The 23,258-nt window shown below is 35.8% G+C and overlaps 1 protein-coding gene across 8 annotated transcripts in view; it reads left to right on the top strand.

Annotated features, from left to right (window-relative positions):
• Positions 1 to 23,258, top strand: part of NBEA (neurobeachin) — a 681,254-nt gene that overhangs the window by 7,487 nt on the left and 650,509 nt on the right. The gene's annotated exons all lie outside the window — the stretch shown is intronic.

Here is a 23,258-nt window from a genome sequence, read left to right as displayed (position 1 = left end):
GGCAGGAGTTTCAGTTAGAACCACTTAAAGTTCTATTTTATAAGCTTCTCTCAAACACCTCAGTGCATTATACTCTCAGCTTCCTGACCAAAGGAACGATCCAGTTACTAAAGAGCTTTAAAAGAGGATGCAGCCAGGGAACAGGTGAGAGAACAGCCATGCCTCCTCACTCAGGTTATCATTTCACATTGCTTCAAGGAAAATCATTAAGCCGGGGGTGAAGGGCATGAGTACTGTGGAGGTCTGTTGCTGTGAGACTGAATATTGTTAGGAAACTGAAAAGATGGAAATCTAGATTGGTAAGCTGTTTGTATCTTCACAAGATCTCTGGCTTTGATGCTAATTCATTCAGGTGACTGAAGTTAATAGACCAAGAGCTAACTAAGTTTTTAGGAAAACTACTTTCTAGGGTTACTTCAAGCCTGGTAAACAAAGACTTGTGTTCTTGTCCTTCTACGGCAGTTCTGGGTTTTAATAAGTGAAAGTGGTTTAATAAGTGCTGAACAGTAGAGCTGCCAGATGGAAAATCTAAGGCCATGAGGGTAAATGGACAAGCAGGGTCTTCTGAGAATAGTAGGGTTGAGTACATCCAAATTGGCTGAACAAGGAACTCCATTGCCAGGGTAAGGAATTCTTGCTACTCTCACCAGTAGTGTCTGGTTTATGCTTTGAATCAGTGACCATGGTTTATCTTCACCACTCTCCTAAGAGGCAGTTATTATTTATGTTCTTTTACCATAGTATGTTAAGTATCAGGGAGATAGTTAAATTTATGTAGCTATATGTTTTCAGAAAATAAGGTACCACCAAAAAGAATGCACGTTTGGATCTGACCAAAGAATAATCTTTGTTCATAGTGCAAAGATTTTAGACTTGTAGCTTGATGCAGCAACTTGACATTGTCTTTGTCTCTTCCCCAACCCCTCTCACCTTGTAACCCTTTGAAGTGATAAGTATGTTTCTACTGTGGCTAAGGTAGTAACATTGTTAAACATGGGTGTTAAAAATTATACATATATGGAAAGAAGGGAGCTTGTAAGGTGTATGGGCAACCATGGGCTAGAATGTTACAATTTTCTGTTGGTTTTGGCTGTGTAACATCCATTCTTTCCCTTGCTAACTGTTCTAGTTTTTTCACACTCCTTTGGGGAGTCATCCCTTCTTGATTCTTGACTTCTATGGTTTGAGGTTTCCCTGGATTCCTTTCTCTTTTCCTGGATCAGAAACAGAACCTGGACCTGGATCATCAGTAACAGCTTTTGGTTAAAAATATAGTTGCACATGTGAGCAGCTTGGCAACTTAATTCTGTCAGAGAAAAAAACCAAAATAACAACAACAACAACAACAACAACAACAACAACAACAAAAAAGATACTGACGATTGCGGTTGATAAGATGTTAGAATGTAAGTCTATATTTGGGAATCTGCCTTGAAGGCAGAGTATGCTTGAGAACGGACCTATCACAGAAGCACCTAGAACCTGGAGATAGATTACCATGACATCTTTGGAACTTTTCAAGTCAGTTATATCACAGACTTTTCAATGCATTAAGCTAATACATTTCCTGTCTTACTCAAGCCAATTTAAGTTAGGTTTCTATCCATTACACCCCAATGATTCCTGAGCAGTATTCTAAATTAAATTTAAAAAAACCTTAGATATTAAGTATCATAGGACAAAACAAAAAATATTAACTTGGCAATGGACTTGTTGTAATTCAAGAAAGAAATATACATTGCTAATTAATATAGAAATTTATTTTTACTAAATAACAACATAATAGTGATATACAATGAAAAACAGGTGACTAAAAAGAAAATTACCCTTGTGTCCTAGGCATGCTAAAATAATCTTAAATGATGTTGTAGGGCATGTAAAATGTTAGAGTTGTTCTGAATGACATTTTAACCATATGTATCAAGAGATCTAAAGAGGTTCTTGTCATTGGGGCTCAATTGGTTGAACGTCCAACTTTGGCTCAGGTCATGATCTCATGGTTTGTGGGTTCAAGCCCAATGTCGGGCTCTGTGCTGACAGCTTGGAGCCTGGAGCCTGCTTCGGATTCTGTGTTTCCCTCTCTGCCCTTTCCCTGCTTGCTCTCTCTCTCTCAAAAATGAATAAACATTAAAAAAAATTAAAAAAAGGTTCTTTCAGTCATCCTTAGTTCTTTAGGCTAAGGAAGAATTACCTGTGGACAAGTATGAGGGATACATGTAGTTTTATGATATTAAAAAAAAATGGCAACCACCTAAATGTTCAAGAATAAGAAAAGGTTACATAAGTCACTTTACATCCATATTGTGGAATACGATACAGCTATTAAAAATTTACGTGCCTCAGTTTCCTTATGTGTAAAAAAGGGTATTTACCTCAAGGTTGTTGGACAGATTAAATGAAATAAATGTATGTAAAGTGTTTGGTACACAGTTTATTTAGTGCTTACTACTGTTATTTTAATTCTTACATTGAGTCTGTGGATTATCTGATCATAGAAAAAAGATGATGATTTAAATAAAGCTGAGCTCTATTCTTTTAGTTTTGAGTTTGTGAACCTGGTGAACCTCTCAGAGAAGGGATCTCAAGTACTCACAGATCATGTTCTCCTAGTGAAACATGGGGAGTTCTGTTCTGCATCCTGGCGTAGTCTTTAACAGTTCATGGGGTACTTTTTCTCAGTTACCTATTTTGAGTATGGAAGATGGAAAACTGGGGAAGGAATAGACCTGAAGTAACACGAGTTCCTTTGCCTGGAATCGCTTTGATTTCTTCCTTCCCTCACGTGGCTAAATTTCACATGGAGATGTAGTAGGACATAATAGTGATCCTAGGTAAATAATTCCTCCCTCTGGGAGTATTAGCTTAAATATTTAGAAGACTACTTGAGTAACAAGCCTAAGGGGCAAGTTAGGGGATTAAAAACTATTTTGTGATGAGTTGTTTTGGAAAATAATATTAGCCTATATGTTAATATCTCTTTACTGTTTAAAATACACTTGTGAAATTGTACTGTGTTAGCTGGTCCTCAGAATAAGTTCTTATTCAGATATGATTCCTTCTCTATAGATGTGGAAACTAAGGCTGCAGGAAGTGTGAAGTAGTTAGAAAAATCTAGGAATTAAGTAGCAGAGGAAGGGAAGGTCCAGCCAGCCTCAGAGAGTTGGTTCTGTAGTAGGGAACGCTTCTCGTCCAGGACTAAGGACTAACTGTTTATAGGAATCACAATGAATGCAGGGCAGTTTGGTGGGTTTGTACACAAAAGTGATTCTAGCAAAAACTGTATTGTGAACTATTTATTTTCAGTTTTGGGGAATAATTGGTTATATAGTTTTATAAATGGTAACTAGTTTTCATCAGGCTGAATGTTGGTACTTTATTACTTTGAACCAGAATAAAAGTATGCATAAGTATATTTATTTTGTGTAGAAAGAGTAGGTTTGTTATATATTAGTATCAATTAAATGAACCACCACATATATCATATTTGCTTGGATAAAACAAATGAGTTATAATAGGAATTATTCTACGTCTAGGTAATATAATTTTCAGTAATTGGGATTCCTCTCTCAGTTTACTAAAGTAGAGCAGACATTGATTAATAGCAAATTTTATGGAAGTGTAAATGGATATATTTGTCTTCAGCAAATACGTTCATTTTCTGAGAGAAACAACTTGCAGCTGATTTAAAGATGGCATATATGTGTTTCTACCGTAATCTTAAAAATTTTCACTTGTGGGGAGGTAATTGGCATTTATAGATTGGGTTTGGTTTCATACCTTATGTTTTTAATATTCTCTCCTAACCCCTCTGAAGGAAATCTGGGTTTTCTTTAATATAACAAGTAAACTGTGGCTGAAGTTAAGTGGCTTGTCCAAGTTTGCAAAGCAGTTTAGTTGCAGAAATGAGACTCAAAGCTAGATGTTCCATTTCCAAGTATGTTGTTCTTTAAAATATAAGAAACCTTTGGGGTGCCTGTGTGGCTCAGTCAATTAAGTGTCTGACTTCGGCTCAGGTCATGATCTCATGGTCCATGAGTTCAAGTCCTGCATCAGGCTCTGTTCTGGCAGCTCAGAACAGAATCAGAGTCAGAACCTGGAGCCTGCTTCTGATTTTCTCTCTCTCTCTCTCTCTCTCTCTCTCTGCCCCTCTCCCATTCACGCTCTGTCTCAGTCTCTCCATAATGGATAAACGGTAAAAAAAATATAAGAAACCTTTAATGATGATTAACGGTGATAGCAGCTTGCACTTACTTATTGACTCCTTATGTGCCAAGCACTATGTAAAGCGTATGACATGCATTATCTCATTTTATCATCTTGGCATTAATAATAAAATCTTCAATGAAATTAAAAGGCATCTTTCCAAGTTAAGCTAGGTCTGGTATCTTAGAAGTATTTTCAGCTTCAATTATATAAGTAATATTCTATCATAAAATACCATAAGATTATTTTACATGATTTGTACTAATTCTGTATAACTTTACCTTTTCAGAGTCCTTGAATTTAAATTATTTAAATTGTTTTAAAAATCTTATGAGATAAGTCATCAATAGAAAAATGTTTCTTTTATTATACCATATTGACTGTTACTTGTTAAATAATTATTGCATTTCTCAAGACATCGTGTTCTTCCATCTTTTGTCTAAAGAACACCTACTTATGTTCCAAGATTTAGTTCTCATTGTCTCCTGAGACCATACTACCTTCCCTGATCTCCCCCTAAAAGCTCTGCCTCTCATCCTTTTCTCTCCCACAACATTTTGTACATCCCTCAAATTCAGCACTTGCACATTGTGTTTTAAATATTTGTTTACCTGTCAGACTGCCCTAGAGACTCTGAATCCCTTGAGATCAGAACACTGTGTTATTCACCTTGGTATCCTGAGTACTTATCATGGAGTCTGGAATTTTGTGCTGCTTATTGAACTTTTTTTTTGAATGGGGATTTTTGCACCTTTGAAATAGTTTGCTTGTTTTGGTCACTTTTGGCCTGGGTATAAATCCTGTCTTCACTGGCTTTTATGGTTATTTTAATTTCTATGTGTGCTTCTTTTTTAACATTCAGTTTTTATTTTTCTCAGGGGTGGGGGAGATAAAGGTATTTAGGTGTATATATGCATCGTTTATGATTAAAAGAAAGTTTAAATTTGGGATGGGTAAGGAATTTTATAGTCTTTGCATCTGGTGAATAGCCTGACTCTATCACTTGACTAGGCGAGGAAAGAGAACCAGGTAGGTTAAGATCCTGTGGTCGTTGACAGACTAGGAATTAACATCTAAATTCCCTCTTAGTCCAGTGTTTTGGGGTTTTTTTGTTTTTTGTTTTTTTCATTTTATCTTGGTGCCTGCAGTTCCACTTTGCTCAGCTAATTTGTAGTTTCAGTTTATAACTTTCAAACAGAAGGATGTTTTTGTTTTTGTTTTTCACTCAGACAGGCTTGGATACTTAAAGTGATGGTTAAATAAATTACTGAGTAATCCTAACCTAGTGTTCTTCTTTTCTTTTTTTTTTTTTTTAAGTTTATTTATTTATATGAGAGAGAGAGAGAGATAGAGGGAGAGAGAGAGAGGGAGGGAATGAATGAACAAGCACGGACGGGGCAGAGAGAGGGAAAGACAGAACCCCAAGCAGGCTTTGCTCTCAGTGCATGTGTGCCATGCGGGGCTCAGTGGGATCATGACCTGAGCTGAGATCGAGAGTTGGACACTTAACCCACTGAGCCACCCAGGCGCCCCTCCTAACTTAAGTGTTCTGTTGCCAGAGTAAAGATACTCATTGGGCATATAAAAAAGAATTACATAGTTCCTACCTTAAATAACTAGAGGTTCAGCATAGGAAATAGAAAAATAAGCAGATAAATTATAATAGTAAAAAGTGATATTACAAAGATTTAAACAAAATGCCATGGTGACCATGGATCTGCTAACTTTTTTCCTGGGGGAGTCTAGGAAGGTCACATTGTTAAGTAATTTTGAACCTGATCTTAAAGGACAAGAGCTGTTTCTCAAGATCAAAGGGGTAGGGGTGGAAAAGTTTCTACAAAGAGAGGATAGCTTGCACAAGGAGACAGGTCATGAAGGACCTCACAGTTTTGTCCTCTGATGTTAACTATAAACTAGTTAATTCTTCTTATAGAAATCCCCCTGTTTTTGTTCCATGAGTGTTCACATTTTTCTCCCCTCTCAGGCTTGCTCAGGGGAGGTGTAAAATTTATTTGAGTCCAATTCAGTGTTATTATTTCAGGAGCTCTATGTATGTAGGGATCATATTTGCATGTTCCCAGACTTCTGATCTATTGGCTCTTTGACATAGGGGAGTATATCTTTTTCCTATGTACTTATCCTTTCTTTTGACTGTTGACAGAAACAGTATTTGTTATACTATTGTGTAATAATTATGTATACATAGTAGGCGTTCAATAAATAATGAATAACATGTAAAAATACAGGAATGGGGTGCTTGGCTGGCCTAGTCTGTAGAGCATGTGACTCTTGATCTCTTGTTCATGAGTTCAAGCCTCACAAGGGAGGTAGAGATGACTTAAAAAGAATAAAATCTTGGGGCGCCTGGGTGGTTCAGTCAGTTAAGCGTCCAACTTCAGCTCAGGTCATGATCTCATGGTTCATAGGTTCAAGCCCCCCTTCGGGCTGTGTGCTGACAGCTCAAGGCTGGAGCCTGTTTCAGATTCTGTGCCTCCCTCTCTCTCTCTGCCCCTCCCCCATTCACACTCTGTCTCTCTCAAAAATAAACATAAAAAAAATAAAACCTTTAAAAAATTTTGTTTAATGTTTATTTATTTTTGACAGAGAGAGAGAGAGAGAGAGAGAGAGAGAAACAGAGCATGAGTAGGGGAGGGGCAGAGAGAGGGGGAGACACAGAATCTGAAACAGTCTCCAGGCTCTGAGCTGTCAGCACAGAGCCCAATGTGGGACTTGAAGTCATGAACTGCGAGACCGTGACCTGAGCCAGAGTCAGACGCCCGACCGACTGAGCCACCCAGGAGCCCCCCAGAAAATAAAATCTTTAAAAAAATTAAAGGAATGTTTCATACTGGCAGAGGATAAAGGAGACTTATTTTGAGAGTATCATAATTCAGAAGAGAAACTAAAGGTGAATAGAGAAAAACTAATTGCATTGACTTCTTTTTGAAATGTGTAATTAACTATTGTCCTATTAAAGATACTGATATTTTGCTTGTACTAAAAATTATTTGGATATGAATTTCATATATGTTCATCTGAATAATGTTCGTTGTCCTTAATGCTTGGCTTGGCAGGTATTTCTATGAGTGGTAAGATAACTTGGGCTTCATAAGTAGCGGAGGAGAGCTACACACAAAAAAATAGTTTGCTAAATCTCCATTTAGTTGAGCTCTTGCTAGAAGAAACAGACTTTTCCCTTGGATACCTTGTAGCCATATGCATGAGGCTAGGATAATAGAGTAGACATGAGCTGCGGTGTTCCCAGGTATTCTATAAAACCTGTTGTTCATGTTATTTCCAAATTGCTGTGTTCCCAACTGTCCTCATGTCTGAAACTCCACAGATAATTTTCAGAGAGATACCATGGGGTTTAATGCATGAAGCTCCTACATTTTAAAATGTTTGTTATTTACTTTATCCAACCAGGAAGAAATGTAAGTACTGTATTTGGGAAATGAATATTTCTAAATGAATACTTTGATTACTAACATTTAAAAACTATTTTCACTATGCTATATTAATTTAGCTACTGCTTTACCATGTCAATTTCTTAAAATAATGTTACGCATCCAAGCACACTTATTTTCAACAAATAGGCATGAGTATCTTAATAAAGAATACATATTTTAATGGTGGTAAATGTGGCTTTAGAAGTCAGTAAGAATTATTTCTTAATTTTTATTTTTTCAAATGTCATTATTACTAGGTTTATTTCAAAGCTAACTCAGTTTGTTCAAAGTCTTTATGTCTTTTTGATTGTGAGAAAATTCACTGGTATAACTGTTTTTATATTCCCAAATTGGAACTGTGTACCCACTAAATAGTAACTCCCCAGTTCTTTTCCCTCGGTTCCTGGTGACCACTATTGTACTTTCTGTCCCTGTGAGTTTGACTATTCTGGTTACTTCATATAGGTGTCATCCTACAGTATTTTTCCTTTTGTCTGGCTTATTTCACTTAGCATATGTCTTCAAAGAGTAAGAGTTTTTTATTCAAACCAGTCTCCATTGGCAACACAGATAAGATACTCTGGAGACTGTATTTGTAGGTTACATTTGTAAATTCAGGATCTGTATGTATCAGTCTCTTTGTTGATGGAAACGAAAAACAGCCTCCAATAAGAAAAAGTAATTTCTATATGACTCAGGCTCGTTACTCCTATTTTTGAATATTATGTGGAATAGAGATACAGAGACCATAGTAATATTTCTTAAAAATTTACGTTTTCTCTCTTTGCTTTGTTTCCATAGTATAGCTGCTTTTGATCCTCTTACCCTAGAACTTGTCAAAAAAATCAGCACACAGTTCTAACCTTGTAAATTCTTAGTATTCCTCTTTCTTCTCTCTATATTACAAAGCCTAAAATAATTTCCATTTAGACTGGTAAGACAGTCTCAGGGTGGCAGGAGTAAGAGACTCAGCAGGCCAAGCCAGAATTCTCTTGAGTAGGCACAGGGAAAGAAAGACCAGGAATAATACTCAAACATGAATAATTCTTGTCATCTAAAAAATTAATTAATTATGGAAGACAGCAGCAATTTTCAGTAGTGATTTTACCTCAACTTCTCCTTCATTAAAAAAAATACAACAACCTGTAATTTATTTTTTTCTTAAGAGGTTTTTTGTTAATCTGCCTGCATTAAACAGTCTGTTTTAAAATAAAAAAAAAACGCTTTTCTCTAAAATGTATCTTTTTTTTTTTTTTTTTAATGTTCGTTTATTTTTGAGAGAGAGACAGAGCACAGATGGGGGAGGGGCAGAGGGAGACACAGAATCTGAAGAAGGCTCCAGGCTCTGAGTTGTCAGCACAGAGCCCAGGGCGGGGCTCAAACTCACCAAGTGTGAGATCATGACCTCAGCTGAAGTCTGATGCTTAACAGACTGAGCCACCCAGGTGCCCTTCTAAAACGTGTCTTTCATCTTATGTACCTAGTTAGAAGCTTCTAGAGAGCATGCCCCTATTTATTTGAACTCATTTTTGTAGTATACAGCTTCTGAAGATGAATCTTTAGTTTTAACTGCTTTTTTCTTTATTTTTAAGAAATAACATAATTTATCCATCCTCTTTTATACCCCTGCAGTATAGGCCTACCTTATCTTAAATAACTTAGCAAAGATTTATCAGTCATGGCTATGTTTATGCCATTTTAAAGTCTATTGAAAACTTGGTCTCATTGTAAGTTTGTCTCTTCATATATTTACTACTTGTTTTAAAGTGCTTCTTCTTTTGGCTTATCTGTAGCTGTACTGTCCAGGGTAGAAGCCCCTGTGTTTTGTGGCTGTCAAGCACTTCTTACAACACAGCTAATAAGAATTTAGATATGCTTTAAGTTTAAATACAGCGTTTCAAAGACTTAGATGAGGAAAATAATGTAAAATATCTCATTATTAATTTTTATGTTGGTTTCATGTTGAAATGAAATTATCTTGGTTATATTGCCACTTGGGTTATTTATTAATTTATAAAGTGAGTTAACTTCACCTCTTCCATTTTAGTTCTTTTAATGTGGCTATTAGATAACTTTTAAATCATATATGTGGTTCACATTATATTTCTTTTAGTTTTTGTCTATAGCTAACTTAATTGTTAGGTATACAGGTGACTCAGGAATTAGGTCTTGTGTTGAAAACTTTGGGAAATAAATTACACTTTGCATGATTTTCTAAGCTATCATACCCTTTATCTTCTTTTATTAAAATCTTTTTAATGTTTATTTATTTTTGAGAGAGAGAGAGAAAGAGAGAGAGAGAGCGAGGAAGGGGCAGAGAGAGGAGGAGACAGAATCAGAAGCAGCCTCCAGGCTCTGAGCTGTCAGCACAGAGCCCTACGTGGGGCTGGAACCCATGAACCATGAGATCATGACTTGAGCTGAAGTTGAATGCTTAACCAGCTGAGACACCCAGGTGCTCCCTTGCCCATTATCTTAGGAGAAAAAAAAAAGATTCACTCTTAACACTGCTATTAGAGTATGTTCATCAGTAAGAAGGGGATAGATTTCAAATTTTTAAGTTATGATTGAGGGAAGGGACAATGGGAAGAGATTCCTGATGCCTGGTGATGGGTCTGATACAAAGTAAGCACTCAATGATTATTATTTTTTTTAAACGTGTGGGTTGAGATTTGAAAAGGTGGTGATGATAGGGTATCTGACATGTATAATTTACTGAGTGAAGTTGTAATTTAAATACAATTGAGTAAACTTGTGTAAATTTCAGCCTGTGGAGCGAGGAGGTGAGTTTAGTTTTCATTGCTTACCCTTTTACTGCATGCAAGGAGAAGGAGCTAGATTTCTGTTGGGCATTTGTAGTTCATGATTAAGAGAGAAGGTGGAGGAAGAGATGATGGGCACTGAGGGTGTTAAATTATTTTCAATTTCATCAGTCTCATAAAATCAGAACTCTAAAAATTAACATTTTATCAAAGTTGAGTTAATGGTTTTCCGAAATCTAGAAGAAGATTCAAGCTAGCTTGATATAGTTCAGTTTCAGGATCACCACAAATAAGTCTTTTTCTTAACTGATCTGGTGTTAACTGTTTTGGTGAACTTTTTCTTCCTCTGTAAGGAAATCCTGTTCCTTCCTACTGCTGAAAGGACTCTGGTTTTTCCTTTCTGCCAACCAAATTACAGTTTTTCATTATGTAGCATTCCAGAATTGAAAGAATGTTCCAGAAAAATATGTTAGGTCAAATATTATATGTAATAATGTAGAAACTATTTATAAGGTAGCATATTTACTTGTCTTGGTTTTTAAGAGTTGAGCTTTAATGATTCATCTTTATCAAAGTGTGACTTTTTCACATTGCAAGTTTCTTTGGAGTATCTGTTCCATGCTAAGGTGTGAATTTTTCCCCCTAGCTGTTAATCTATTCACATGCTTGTTTTCATTGCTATTATTGTTGAAGTCATCAACCTGGCAGACAGCAGGCCCTAATTGGGTGGGATTGTAGATTCAGTCTTTTAACCATTCACTTTACTAAGTTTAGATTCAAATGGAAATGTAACCCATTTCCTTGGTCTCATTAGTACCACACAGGGACTGACTAAACTAATTGGTCACAGTTCAGTAATATTGCCTGAATGGTCTTGGAGTTGTTTTGAACTATTACCATTTCCTCATTTGGGCCTTAGGATCAAAAAGCATTCATTTTTAGGATGACTGACTTATTTCAGGGATGGGTTGAGTAGCTGTGAAGAAGCTATTTTCTCAGTGAAAATACTCATTTAGATACTTTTATAGGAATTATGTTGAACAAATATATTTTAGTCAGATTTGCTGATTTTAAAAATTAATTATATTGGGCTTTTTTAAAATTCCAGAAATAATATTTAACCTGATTAGCAATTGCACTCTGAAAGGTAAACTAATGTATTTTAGTTACTGCATGACAAACTGTCATTCAGAATGACAGCTGAACCCAATTACATTGAAAAATTAGGCTGCCAAACTGAAATAAATTGAAAATGACCTGCCTAGAATGTATGGGACATAGACATTTGCAACATAGATTTCAGTTCCAGGGAGAGAGTGGTTGGGGCTGGGTCAATATGATAATGTATTTTGTACCTTAGAGCCTTAATTTATTATCTTCATATGTAAAAGGCATAAAGATATATTAATGGGGAGGTAGTATATGAGAATAGAATTTAATAATTACATGTATCATTTGTGATATGTTACTAGTTGTTAAAAAGGGACTGTGTTAATGTAGTTTATTCCTAAGGAAAAAGCAGAGATCTTAGAAAAGTTTTGCTTTATACTGTGATAGAGATTAATGTTTAATATATACTGTTATTGAATTATATTATTTTATAGTTGGCTTGACTTATTTTCTAATGGATTTAAATATTCAGGGTAGAGTACTATATTTAATTTGCAGGTTATCTAGTTCTTTTGTTCAGAGTTACTTCTTCTGTGCCCTTCTTTCCACCCCCATTTAAATACTGGTCTACTGGGTCTGACTGTATGTACTCATTTTCAACCTGCCCGTCATATCTGACTGCCTATCCCTTTTATTCAAGCAAATATTTATTGAGTACTCACCATATGTAATGCTAGGCATTGAGGATACAATGATCAAGACAAATCCCTGCCCTAGAGTGTTTAATGCTATAGAGGGTGATAATTACAGGCAATTATATCTGTAAATTCTATGATAGAAACGAATCAGGTTATGGTGGGCCACACTGAAAGGAGAAATGTACTAATGAAGTCAAAGGAAGGCGTCAGGGGAAGGCTTCACACAAGCAGTTATGCTTGAGCTGAGGTTTGAAAGCTGGCTAGGTCTGTCTAGAGCTGTGCAGTCATAGGGTAGACATGAGCCACAGGGTAGACATGAGCCACGTGTGGCTGGTGAGCACATGAAATGTACTGAAAGCATAAAACGCACACGTGACTTTGAAAACTTGGTATAAAAATCATAATAATTTGAAAATATTTATTACATGTTAAAATGGTGTTTTACATATACTGGGTTAAATGAAATATAACTGAATTTCTCCTGTTTCTCTTTACATTTTCTTCTATTGTGGTTAATAAAATTTTAAATTATATATATGGCTTACATAATATTTTCACTGGGCAGCACTGGTTTAGAAGGGAATATCTTAAAAATAAATGAACCATTGGAGGGATAGAAATAAACTAATATTCTAGCATGTTTTCTTTCTTCATACGTATGCATCTGTGTGTGTATATATACATATACAAATATATATTTATACATGCCGACACACACATATATAATCTTTATATTGTTTGAACCACTCATGTTTTCGGTTTTCTTGTTACGTATCAGTAAACCTCATCCTAACTGATGCATTGACTTAATAGCAATAATTTAAAAACCACATCTCATTGGGGAAAAACTTGTTCTCCCTGCTCTGGTAAAAATTGCCTAAATAATTCATAGAAATCAATATGGCAACAAATTAAAATGCATCTTATTGTCAGCAAATACTTTGGAAGGCAAATTGTAAACATTGCTTCAGAGTTGAAGAAGCAGTTACAATAAAATGTAAGAATTGGTTGGATGAAAATTATTTCTAATGTGTTTTACTAGATATTTGCTTGAATTATTTGCTAGACTGTTTCTTAATGAGAGAAATGACTACTTGTTATGAATTACTGTTAGAAAATATATGTGAAAATATACTTTCTGGAAATTCGTGTTTATCCTGTTTACTAAAACAGCAGTTGAGAAGTAGCCATAACTTTACCTGGAAAGCAGGACATAACAGTTTGTTATTTATTTGATTTATCAGAATCAGAGTCCCCTATTGTATTTAGAGTGCTAATTTTAGTATTGTCAGGAGTACCATATTTAAAATTTATTTTTTTTGATACAGAGACAGAGCATGAACAGGGCAGGGGCAGAGAGAGAGGAAGACACAGAATCTGAAGCAGGCTCCAGGCTCTGAGCTGTCAGCACAGAGCCCGATGCGGGGCTCGAACTCACTGACTGTGAGATCATGACCTGAGCTGACGTCGGACGCTTAACCGACTGAGCCACCCAGGCGCCCCGGGAGCACCATATTTTAAATAGGACCCTGATTTTGAATACTAGAATTCTGGAATGCTAGTACATGATAAAGTTTCAAAGATTATCTGGTTTTCAGATATGGAAACCTAGGCACAGGAAAGTTACTGGTTTAATCTGGGTTACACAGTTTTTAAATTGCCATGCTTTAGGACTGGATTTCAGGTCTCTGAATTTCTAATCTAGCAATTATTCCTTTTATTATATTCAACTTGAGTTACCTGGGCTTGGCTGGTGTGCTAATTTGCTAAGGCTGCTGTCACAGAACAGATAGCTTGAACAGCAGAAATTTATTTTCTCACTTCCATGTGCAGAAAGAGCCAGGGGAAGAGCATTATCTAGGTGACTAGGTGATTAGTAGGCAAACACTTGATACCCCTTGGATCAAATTAATACTGGAACAACATTGGGACCAGCGGGTGCTAGAAATATTGGATGGGAGAAAGAACTGTTGTAAGAAGCTTCTGGGTGATTCACAGCAGTGTCCAGAGTAGAGGACGCGTCACAGCAGTGTTCTTGGGATGTCTTGCCTCAAAGCTAGCACGATGCATTTGGATAATTGTCTAGTTTTTGAGAGTTGGCGGTATGTGTTGTCTTCTTCCATTAAAATTTAAGAGTATATGTACTTCAGCAACATTCTTGGATGTTCTAAACCTTGAAAGATTTATAAATACCCAGTGGAGAGGAGAAGGAGATTAAACATATTTTTATTTCTCAGTGGTGACTGGGAGCTAAATTGCTTATTCCTAGGAATAGTATGGTCAAACCTGGGGTAGAAAGGGATTGGAAAGATGAATCTTTTCTTTAAAGACTTCAGATTCTAAAAAGAGAGACTGATGTGTAAATTTAAAAAATACTGAATAATGTGATCAGGCCTTGTCGCTTGACTAATCTGAATTCAAGTGTTTGTTCTGCCTTTTATTTCTCCTGTGATCTCAAGAAAAAGTGTGTATTAGAATACAACATCACAGAAGAGAAAGTGACAAAACTGTTTGCAGAAGTCAGGAAAGACTTTAAGGTAGAGGATTCTCTTGAGATTTGAAGGGTGAGCAGGAGTTTGCTGAGTAGACCGGGTAGAGTGAGAGTATTCTATCTACATCTGGAAATTTGGATCAACATAGTATGTTTAAAGTAGTACCTTCTTTGTAGCAATGTTTTTCTCTCCCATCAAATTACTGCCTATCCTTTAGGACTTAGCTTAAGCTTCTGTCTCTACTGGATTCTTCTCTAATTCAGAGTCAGAGACAATTTTCAGGAAGTTAAGTATTTCCAGTTTTTGCATTACATTAGTTATCTTTTAAATACATTAATCTGTCAACAAACTCAGGAGTCACTTAAAATGTGATGTGGTTGGCAAACTGCAGTTGGCAAAATCAAGGTCTCTAGACGTCAAGGTGGAGGGAGAGCAGGAAAAATAAAAATAATGCTTTAAACATGTATGCCTTTATGAGTACATAAAGAAAAGTTCTGGAATGAGCTGCTTTCAAAACCAGAATCTGTTGCTTATTTCCACCAAACATAATAAAATAATGATAGTAGTTACAAGTTTTTGTTAGGTGTTCTGCTATGCAGTTGACCGTTACTGATTTAATAATAGCACTTAGGGGTAAGAAAGGAAACACTACTACATTAAATGTACACATCAATTATGAGTTACATGTTGATTTCAGAAATGTTAATATATGAAAAATATTTCTTACAATAGAGAAAATAAAGTATTTTCAATTAAGGTAGTAACTCCATGATATAGGCATTTTCTGTCCCCTTTTACACATGAGACAAGTGAAGCTGGGTAAATTGGAAGCTCAGGACTTTGGGCAGTGTGGAGGAGAAGTTTTGGCAAGAGTGACAAGAGCAAAGCAATACGTATGTACATTCCGTGTAAGGTGATCTGATTAGATAGACTAGTATTGTCTTACTCTTTCAGTATTTCTTGTGTTTCTCTCCTTGAAACAACAGGATTGGTCAGAGAGGACAGCCTGTTCAGTGGTGAAGTCTGTATAAATAGTGGGTGCTTCTTCTAGATCCATCCTGTACCTGCTCCTTTTAGGCCTTTTACAGCTATGAATTGATGTGCTGGACTATATTTAGATTTATGAATTAATGTGCAAATGCTATTTGAGTCAAATCTGTTTTTGTATCCTGGTTTTCTGTAAAGAGCTTGGCCTTTGTGGAATGACTAATCTGAATTCAAATCCTGGCTCTGCCTCTTCTTTGCTTTGTGACCTTGAGCCAAGTATTACATCTCTCTGAGCTTCTGTTTGTCTTCCTCTTTATGTCTGTATCTACACTGCATATATATATGGATGTATAAGAAAATCCTTATATATGGAATGAAATAGATGTTATTTTCCTTCCCTCGTATTCCTTTCAAGTGGAAGCTGTGTATATAAATTGTATATTTGAAGATCATTATACTTTTAACAGTTTCTGCTTCAATACTGAATGTTTGTTTAGTACATTGCTATTGAAAATGTGGCCCCCAGAAGAGGTTTGCCTATTTGTAAAATGTTTCTTGGTCTGAGAGGAGATAAGAAGCTTGTGCCAGAATGTAAATCAAATTTGTTAGTAAGCACACTGTTTATTTCAAATATTTTTTTTCCATAACAAAACTTTCTTTGTGAAAGAAGTGTGTTGATTCATGTTCTGATTCAGCCTTCTCATTCATTGACTGGTACTCTGAGTAGCATGAATGGAGAGTACTTTTAGGGGGTACATTTTGAACAAAGTTTAGTTTTACTTATGTTGTGATGCTTTTATTCACTCATTAGAAAGATTTGGTGTTGTTAGTGAAAAGATTATTGATTTTGGACTTGGATTCTGATCTTGTCTTTGTTACTAATTAGTTGGTCAAGTCATTTAAGCGTTGTAGACTTTATTTTGCGTGACTGAAAATAAAGATTGAATTAGAGTATTTTGTGGTACTCTCAGGCCTTAATATGCTAATAATCCATGATCCCTCAATAATGTTTTCTTTTTTTCTTTTAGAATCAGAACATCGGCCTGATATTAAAATAGAAAATAAGATACACTGGGGGCGCCTGGCTGGTTCAATGTCTAACTCTTGATTTTGGCTCAGGTCATGACTCCACGGTCATGGGATCAAGCCCCATGTTGGGCTCTGTGCTGGGCATGGAGCCTGCTTGGGATTCTCTCTCTCTGTCCCTCTCTGCCCCTCTCCCCTATTCATGCTCTCTCTCTCTCTCTCTCTCTCTCTCTCTCAAATAAAAAACAAAAGAGATACACTGGGACAGAAACATGCTGTAAGAAGTTTTTTTTTTGTTTTTTTTTAAATAGGTATTTTTATTAAGCTTTTGTCAACTGTATACCAAGAAGTTGGTCCTAAAAATATGATGATAATGAAACTATTTTTTATTCATAAGTAGTAATATCCTGGAAGAGATAGACAAGTAAATATATAAATATAATTGTTAATGTGTTAGTGATATGTACCAAAAGTGTTGAAACAGGAGACTTTGAGAGACTAATTCCCTGGAACAGTAGTAGGCAAATCTTTTCTGTAAAGATCCAGGCATTTTAGGCTTTATGGGCCATACTTTGTTTATTGCAGCTGCTCTACTTTGCAGCTGTAGTGGGAAGGTAGCAACACTAATCTCTGACCTCAATTAGGTGTCCTATAATTATATTGAATTCTGACACTAGAGTTAGTGCAAACCTATAAGGTAAGGGCTTGGTCCCACAAGACTGTCTCCATTTCAGATGCCAGCTACAAAGTGGGGCTTCCTACATTTCTGCCTGGCTGACTATAGCCCCGCCCCCCAAGTTCAGTAATTTGTTAGAATGACTCACAGAGCTCAGGAGAGCACCATACTTAGGATTAGTTTTATTATGAAAGCTGCAACTCAGGAAGATCCAAATGGAAGAGACATATAGGTCAGTATGTTAGAGGTGGAGAGTGGGTACACAGAGCTTCGATGCCCTTTCTGGGCACCCTTTCAGCACATCGATATGTTCAGCAACCTGGAAGCTTCCTGAATCTCATTGTTCAATAGTTTTTGTGGACTCATTGTGTAGGTGTGATTGATTTAATTGTTGACCACATAATTGAACTCAGTCTCCAGCCCTGTGCTCACATGCTTGGTCTTTCATTGGCAGGCTCCTCTCTTTTAAACTATCTAGGGACTGACCATGAGTCACCTTGTTAGCATAACATTAGGTATAATCAAAAGGCACTAATTATGGATAACAAAGGACACCTATGAAATGTCAAGGGTTTTGAAGCTATGTGCAAGGAACTGGGGCAAAGACCAAATATATATCAGTTATACTGTGGTCAACTTTAAACACTATGTCCATGAATGGGCATGGTGGTATTTCAATAAAATCTTATTTACAATGAAGCAGCAAGCTAGAATTGATCTCTAGGCAGTAGTTTGTAGACCCTTTGCTCTAAATGGGAATGGCTTCTCCAAGAAGATGACACTTGAATTGTATCTTCTGTTTCTTCAAATTTTTTTGCTGATGTTATACTATTTTATAGAATTTTAAAAATAACATGTTACAATATTAGTGATGTAATTTTAGTGAAAATGTCTGTAGTACAGTGGTACTACCATAGAGAGATTTTTATTTTAGGATGCTTGGTGAGTGATCAAGGAAGTTTTTCCACATGGGTACCTGATTACTAATGTGTGTTTTAATATCCATTGAGAAAGACTTCAGTTCTTCTCAGATACTAATTCATTTTTAGTCCTATAATTAAGAAGGCTTGAGTATTATCTACCAGATAACAACTAGTAGGTGTTATTTTTCTGAATGACCATGATTTTTATCATATTCCTTAATTAGTGATATTTTGTCTAATGTGTTGTTGTTGGAATGCTGTTTTTCATCTTTCTATTTTGTTTTGAGTCTCACTTCTTGTTTTTTTTTTTTGTTTGTTTTTTTATTTTTATTAAAGGAATTAGAGGCTTGTGTTTGAGTTTTATATCCATGACTAAGGAAGACTGTGTAGGTTCCACATTATGAGAGCTGTGCAGTGAGAGAATAGAAATGTGGCACTTAGTACTGTGAAATAGAGATCAAGGCATGGACATTTAAAAACTTGGTTTTTGCCTTTCATTTCTCCTTTTTGCCAGAGTATAAATTGTATCCTATTCTTGCCTGGAGATTTCAATGAAAGAATAATCATGCTGGTAGCAATTAATCAATTTATCTTGTTAATTTAATTACTTAGTATGACTGAAGTTTCAAATGTGCGTAAAGATGAACATTTGGAAGGCCTCTAAACAAGGAATTTGGGGAGTGGGCCAGAACTGAACATTTTAAAGTGATGGCAAGGGGAGGGCTTGGGTTTGCTATTATTCAGTTGCTTGGATGATCTGGTCGTGAGCTCTTAGGTTAGGGAGTGAAGAGAATTGGAGTGAAGAGAATTGCCCTTATGAGTACATGCAGAAATTCTGATGAAAATGAGGGTAATGGAAAAATACTCTTGTATTTTAGGGATAAAATAAAACAAAAAGAACCAAAGTAAAGCTCATTTAAGTCAGTAGCCACAGATGAGTTACTAGTATCATCTTAAAACTGGAAGGGCAGTTACTTAAGTGTGTTTATAGGTATGGGCCACAGCAATAGTCTGTCAGTGAGTAACACGTGAATAGTTTATTCAGTTCTTTTAATTGAATATTTTTTTAAAAAAATGAATGCCTGTTAAATGTTGTTGGTACTGAGGCTCATATGGAGATAGTAATATAATAATAATAATAATAGTAATTTTTATCTGGTACTTTATGAAGAAGGCTAAGCACCATAATCTGATAATAACCCTGTGAGATCAAGTTCTGTTATCCACAGTTTACATACAAAGAAACAAGATTAAGCAATTTATCTTGGGTCGTGCAGGTAGAGTTGGCCTGATGCCCAAGCCTTTTAACAGTTTTATTTTTCCTGGTGGACATAAATTTCATAGTTTTTATAAGAGAAATACAAAGAATGATGGACTTTCTGAGGAGGGGTGGTTAACATCTTTAGGGAGTGGAACCTCAGGGAAACTTTTATAAAGGAGAGACATGCAAGATTAAGTGAAAATATAAGATGAATCTTTGGTATGGAGTGTACTGAATGAAGAGTTATAGGGGTCATAAAGCTGATCCATTTCTTTCATTGTGGCCTTTTGCAAACTACCCCATGCTGCTTTTTTTCTCCAGAAAAAAAATGTTAAGACTTTGAGGCTTTGTAGTTGTATTTCACTTCTAGGAGACTTCTCTACTTGTTTACATACCTACGCTTGTGTATTTAGGTGTAACTGTAAATGGATGTAGATTGTATACAATTATGAAATAGGTGCTAATATTAATCAGTACTTTAAAGAAATTAATCCATCTTGGGACGCCTGGGTGGCTCATTTGGATGAGTGTCCAACTCTTGATTTCAGCTCAGGTTATGATCTCACTGCCGTGAAATCGAACCTCACATCTGGCTCTGCACTGAGTGTGGCGCCTGTTTAAGATTCTCTCTCTCCCCCTCTTCTCTGCCCCTCCCCTGCTAGTGCTGTCTCTCTTTCTCTCCATCTTGATAACTGGGAGTCATTTACTTTCCAGACTAAGGTTCATGAGCTTTAGGATTTTTTCATATTTCCTGTGCTTGTCATCTTACCACTTGGATTTTACCATTTACATTTTACAGAACTCACTTTATCACTTATCCATCCATCAATCCATCTTGTTTTTGGTCTTTTTTTTTTTTTGGCATATATTTCAAATCAGGTTGTAGCTATACATATCTTTTATTTCAAATTCAGTATTTGGTTATGGTCTCCCTAAACACTCCCCTCCAAACTACATATGATGAAAACATCAATCTTAAATATAACATTCAGTATTCACACATGCTTGTACCTGAGTAACCCAAACCCCCATCAAGATAAAAAATCCTATAGTCACTTCAGAAAGTTCCCTCATACCCTCTACCAGTTAATCTCTACCCCGTATCCCCAGAGACATCACTCAAGTTTTTTCCCACCATAGACTATTGTCATAGAATTTGTATAAATGGGATCTGACAAAATGAATAAACTCTTCTCAGTAAAGCTTCTTTTCATTTAACATAGTGCTTTTGCCATTTGTTCATATTGTTGTGTTTATCAGCAGTTTGTTACTTTTTATTGCTGAGTAGCAGACTATCATGTGAATTTACCATAGTTTATCTATTCTTGTGTTGATGGAACTCTGGGCTGTTTCCAGTTTGGGGCCATTATAAAAGAATAAAGCTTCTTTTAACATTCTTATACAAAAGTCATTTGGGGATTTGTATTTTATTTCCTTTGGGTAAATACTTAAGAATGTAATTGCTGGGTCAGAGAGATGGTGTATATTTGGTTTAACAAGAATCTGTTAGACCTATTTCCAAATGGATGAAACATTTTGTACTTCCAACACTGTGTGAGAGAGCCCATTCTTACCAGCATTTTACATGGTTAGTGCTCTTAGTGATTCTTATGGATGTATAATAGTTTAGTTCATTGTAGTTTTAGTTTGCACTTCTGTGATGGCTAGTGATGATTAATATATTTTCATATCCTTAATTGGTGGTTTGTTAATATTTTGCAAAGCACCTGTTCAAATGTTCTGCCATTTTTAAATTAAAAAAAATATTTCGAAGTTCTTTATATATCTTACATACCATTCCATTGTCATATATGTTTTTGGAAAATTTTTTGTCTTTAAATTTTTTATTTATCTATAGCTATCTTTTCATGAACAAAGGCTTTTTAATTTTGATTAAGTCTAATTCATCAGTTTTTTCCTTTATGGTTTTTGCTTTCTGTGTCCTTAAGAATATGCCCTGTAAGAATCTTCACTACAGATGATGCAGATATTCTTCTGTGTTTTCTTCTAGGAGTTTTATAGTTGTTTAGTCTGTGATCTATATAAAATTAATTCTTGTCTGTGTATGAGTTATGGATCCAGGTTTTATTTTTCTTCCCCATATTGATATCCATCTGTTTCATTGTTATTTGTGGAAAAGACTTTCCTTTCTCTATTGGATTACTGTAGCACCTGTGTAGAAAACTGATTGGAGCGTCAGTGAGTCTATCCTGTTCTAGTGACCTGTTTGTCAGTCTTTATGCCACTGCTATGGTATCTTGATTACCGGAGCTTTATGATAAATTTTTAAAATGGGTGGTTTGTGCATCCTCCATGTTTCTTTTCCTAAGATAGCTTTGAATATTCTAGTTGTCATGCTTTGCTGTTGTTGTTACATTTACATAAACCTTTTAGAATTCATGGTCAGTCTACAAAGAGGCCTGGGAGATTATAAATAGATTTGCAAGAATGTATAGTTTAACTTGGCAGAAGCAGGGTGTTGGGGGGGGAGAGGTTGACTTCTTAAAAATCCTGAGTTTTCCATTTCATGAACATGGTGTATCTCTTATTTATTTAGGCCTTTTAAAAATTTCTCCCAGCAGTGTTTTGTTTTGTAGTTTGTAATTTAGAGGCATTACAAATTTTTTGTTACATTTATTTCTAAGTGCTTTATTGATGTTACATGTTATTATAAATAGAATTTTATTTAAAAAAAAATTTCTATGTTTATTTATTTTTGAGAGAGAGAGACCGAGCGAGCAGGGGAGGGGCAGAGAGAGAGAGGGAGACACAGAATCCGAAGCAGGCTCCAGGCTCTGAGCCGTCAGCACAGAGCCCGATGTGAGGCTCGATTGCAGGAATGGTGAGATCATGACTGAGATGTTTGCAGATGCTTAACCGACTGAACCTCCCGGGTGCCCTGCATAATTATGTTTTTTAAAGCAGCTTTCATAAGATACAGTTTACTTACTATAAAATTAATGTTTTTGTTTTTGTTTTTGTTTTGCATACAAGTCAATGACTTGGTATTCTCCATAGTCATTCAACTATAACCATAATGTACTTTTTTAACATTTTCATCACCCCCCCCAAAGAAAGCTCAGGCACACTTATGTCACTCCTCATTCACACCTCAAGCCTCTTGCAATCACTAACTTACTCTTTTTATATTTGCCTGTTCAGTCACACTACATGTCATCTTTATGTTTGACTTCCCTTATTTAGCATGTGAGGTTCACTTATGTTCCTTTTTATTGCCAAACACTGATTCCATTGTGGGGTATACTGCATTCTGACTGTCCATTTACTAGTTTATGGACATTTGAATTGTTGCCAATTTTTAGCTTTTATTAATAATGCTGTTTTGAATATTTGTATAAACGTCTGTGTGGATATACATTTCCATAGATACATAGTATTAAAATTGCTGGGTCATATGGTAAATGTGTGTTTAACTTTTTAAGAAACTACTAAATTGTTTTCCAGAGTGATTACCATGTTACATTATCAGTGGCAATGCTACATTGATTTTTGAATGCTAAAACAGCTTTCATCCTGAGGTACCTCTGCTGCATTTTCCATTTTCTATATTGCTGGGCTTGGCTTGCTTACAATATTAAGGATTTCTGTGGTTGTGTTCATGAGAGACTGTGGTCTGTAATTTTATTTTCTTGTAATGTCCTTGTCAGGTT

This window comes from Neofelis nebulosa, chromosome 1, assembly GCF_028018385.1.
Source record: "Neofelis nebulosa isolate mNeoNeb1 chromosome 1, mNeoNeb1.pri, whole genome shotgun sequence".
Lineage (NCBI taxonomy): Eukaryota > Metazoa > Chordata > Mammalia > Carnivora > Felidae > Neofelis > Neofelis nebulosa.
Note: the sequence above shows the minus strand (reverse complement) of the source record. Positions and strands in the feature narration are given on the sequence as shown.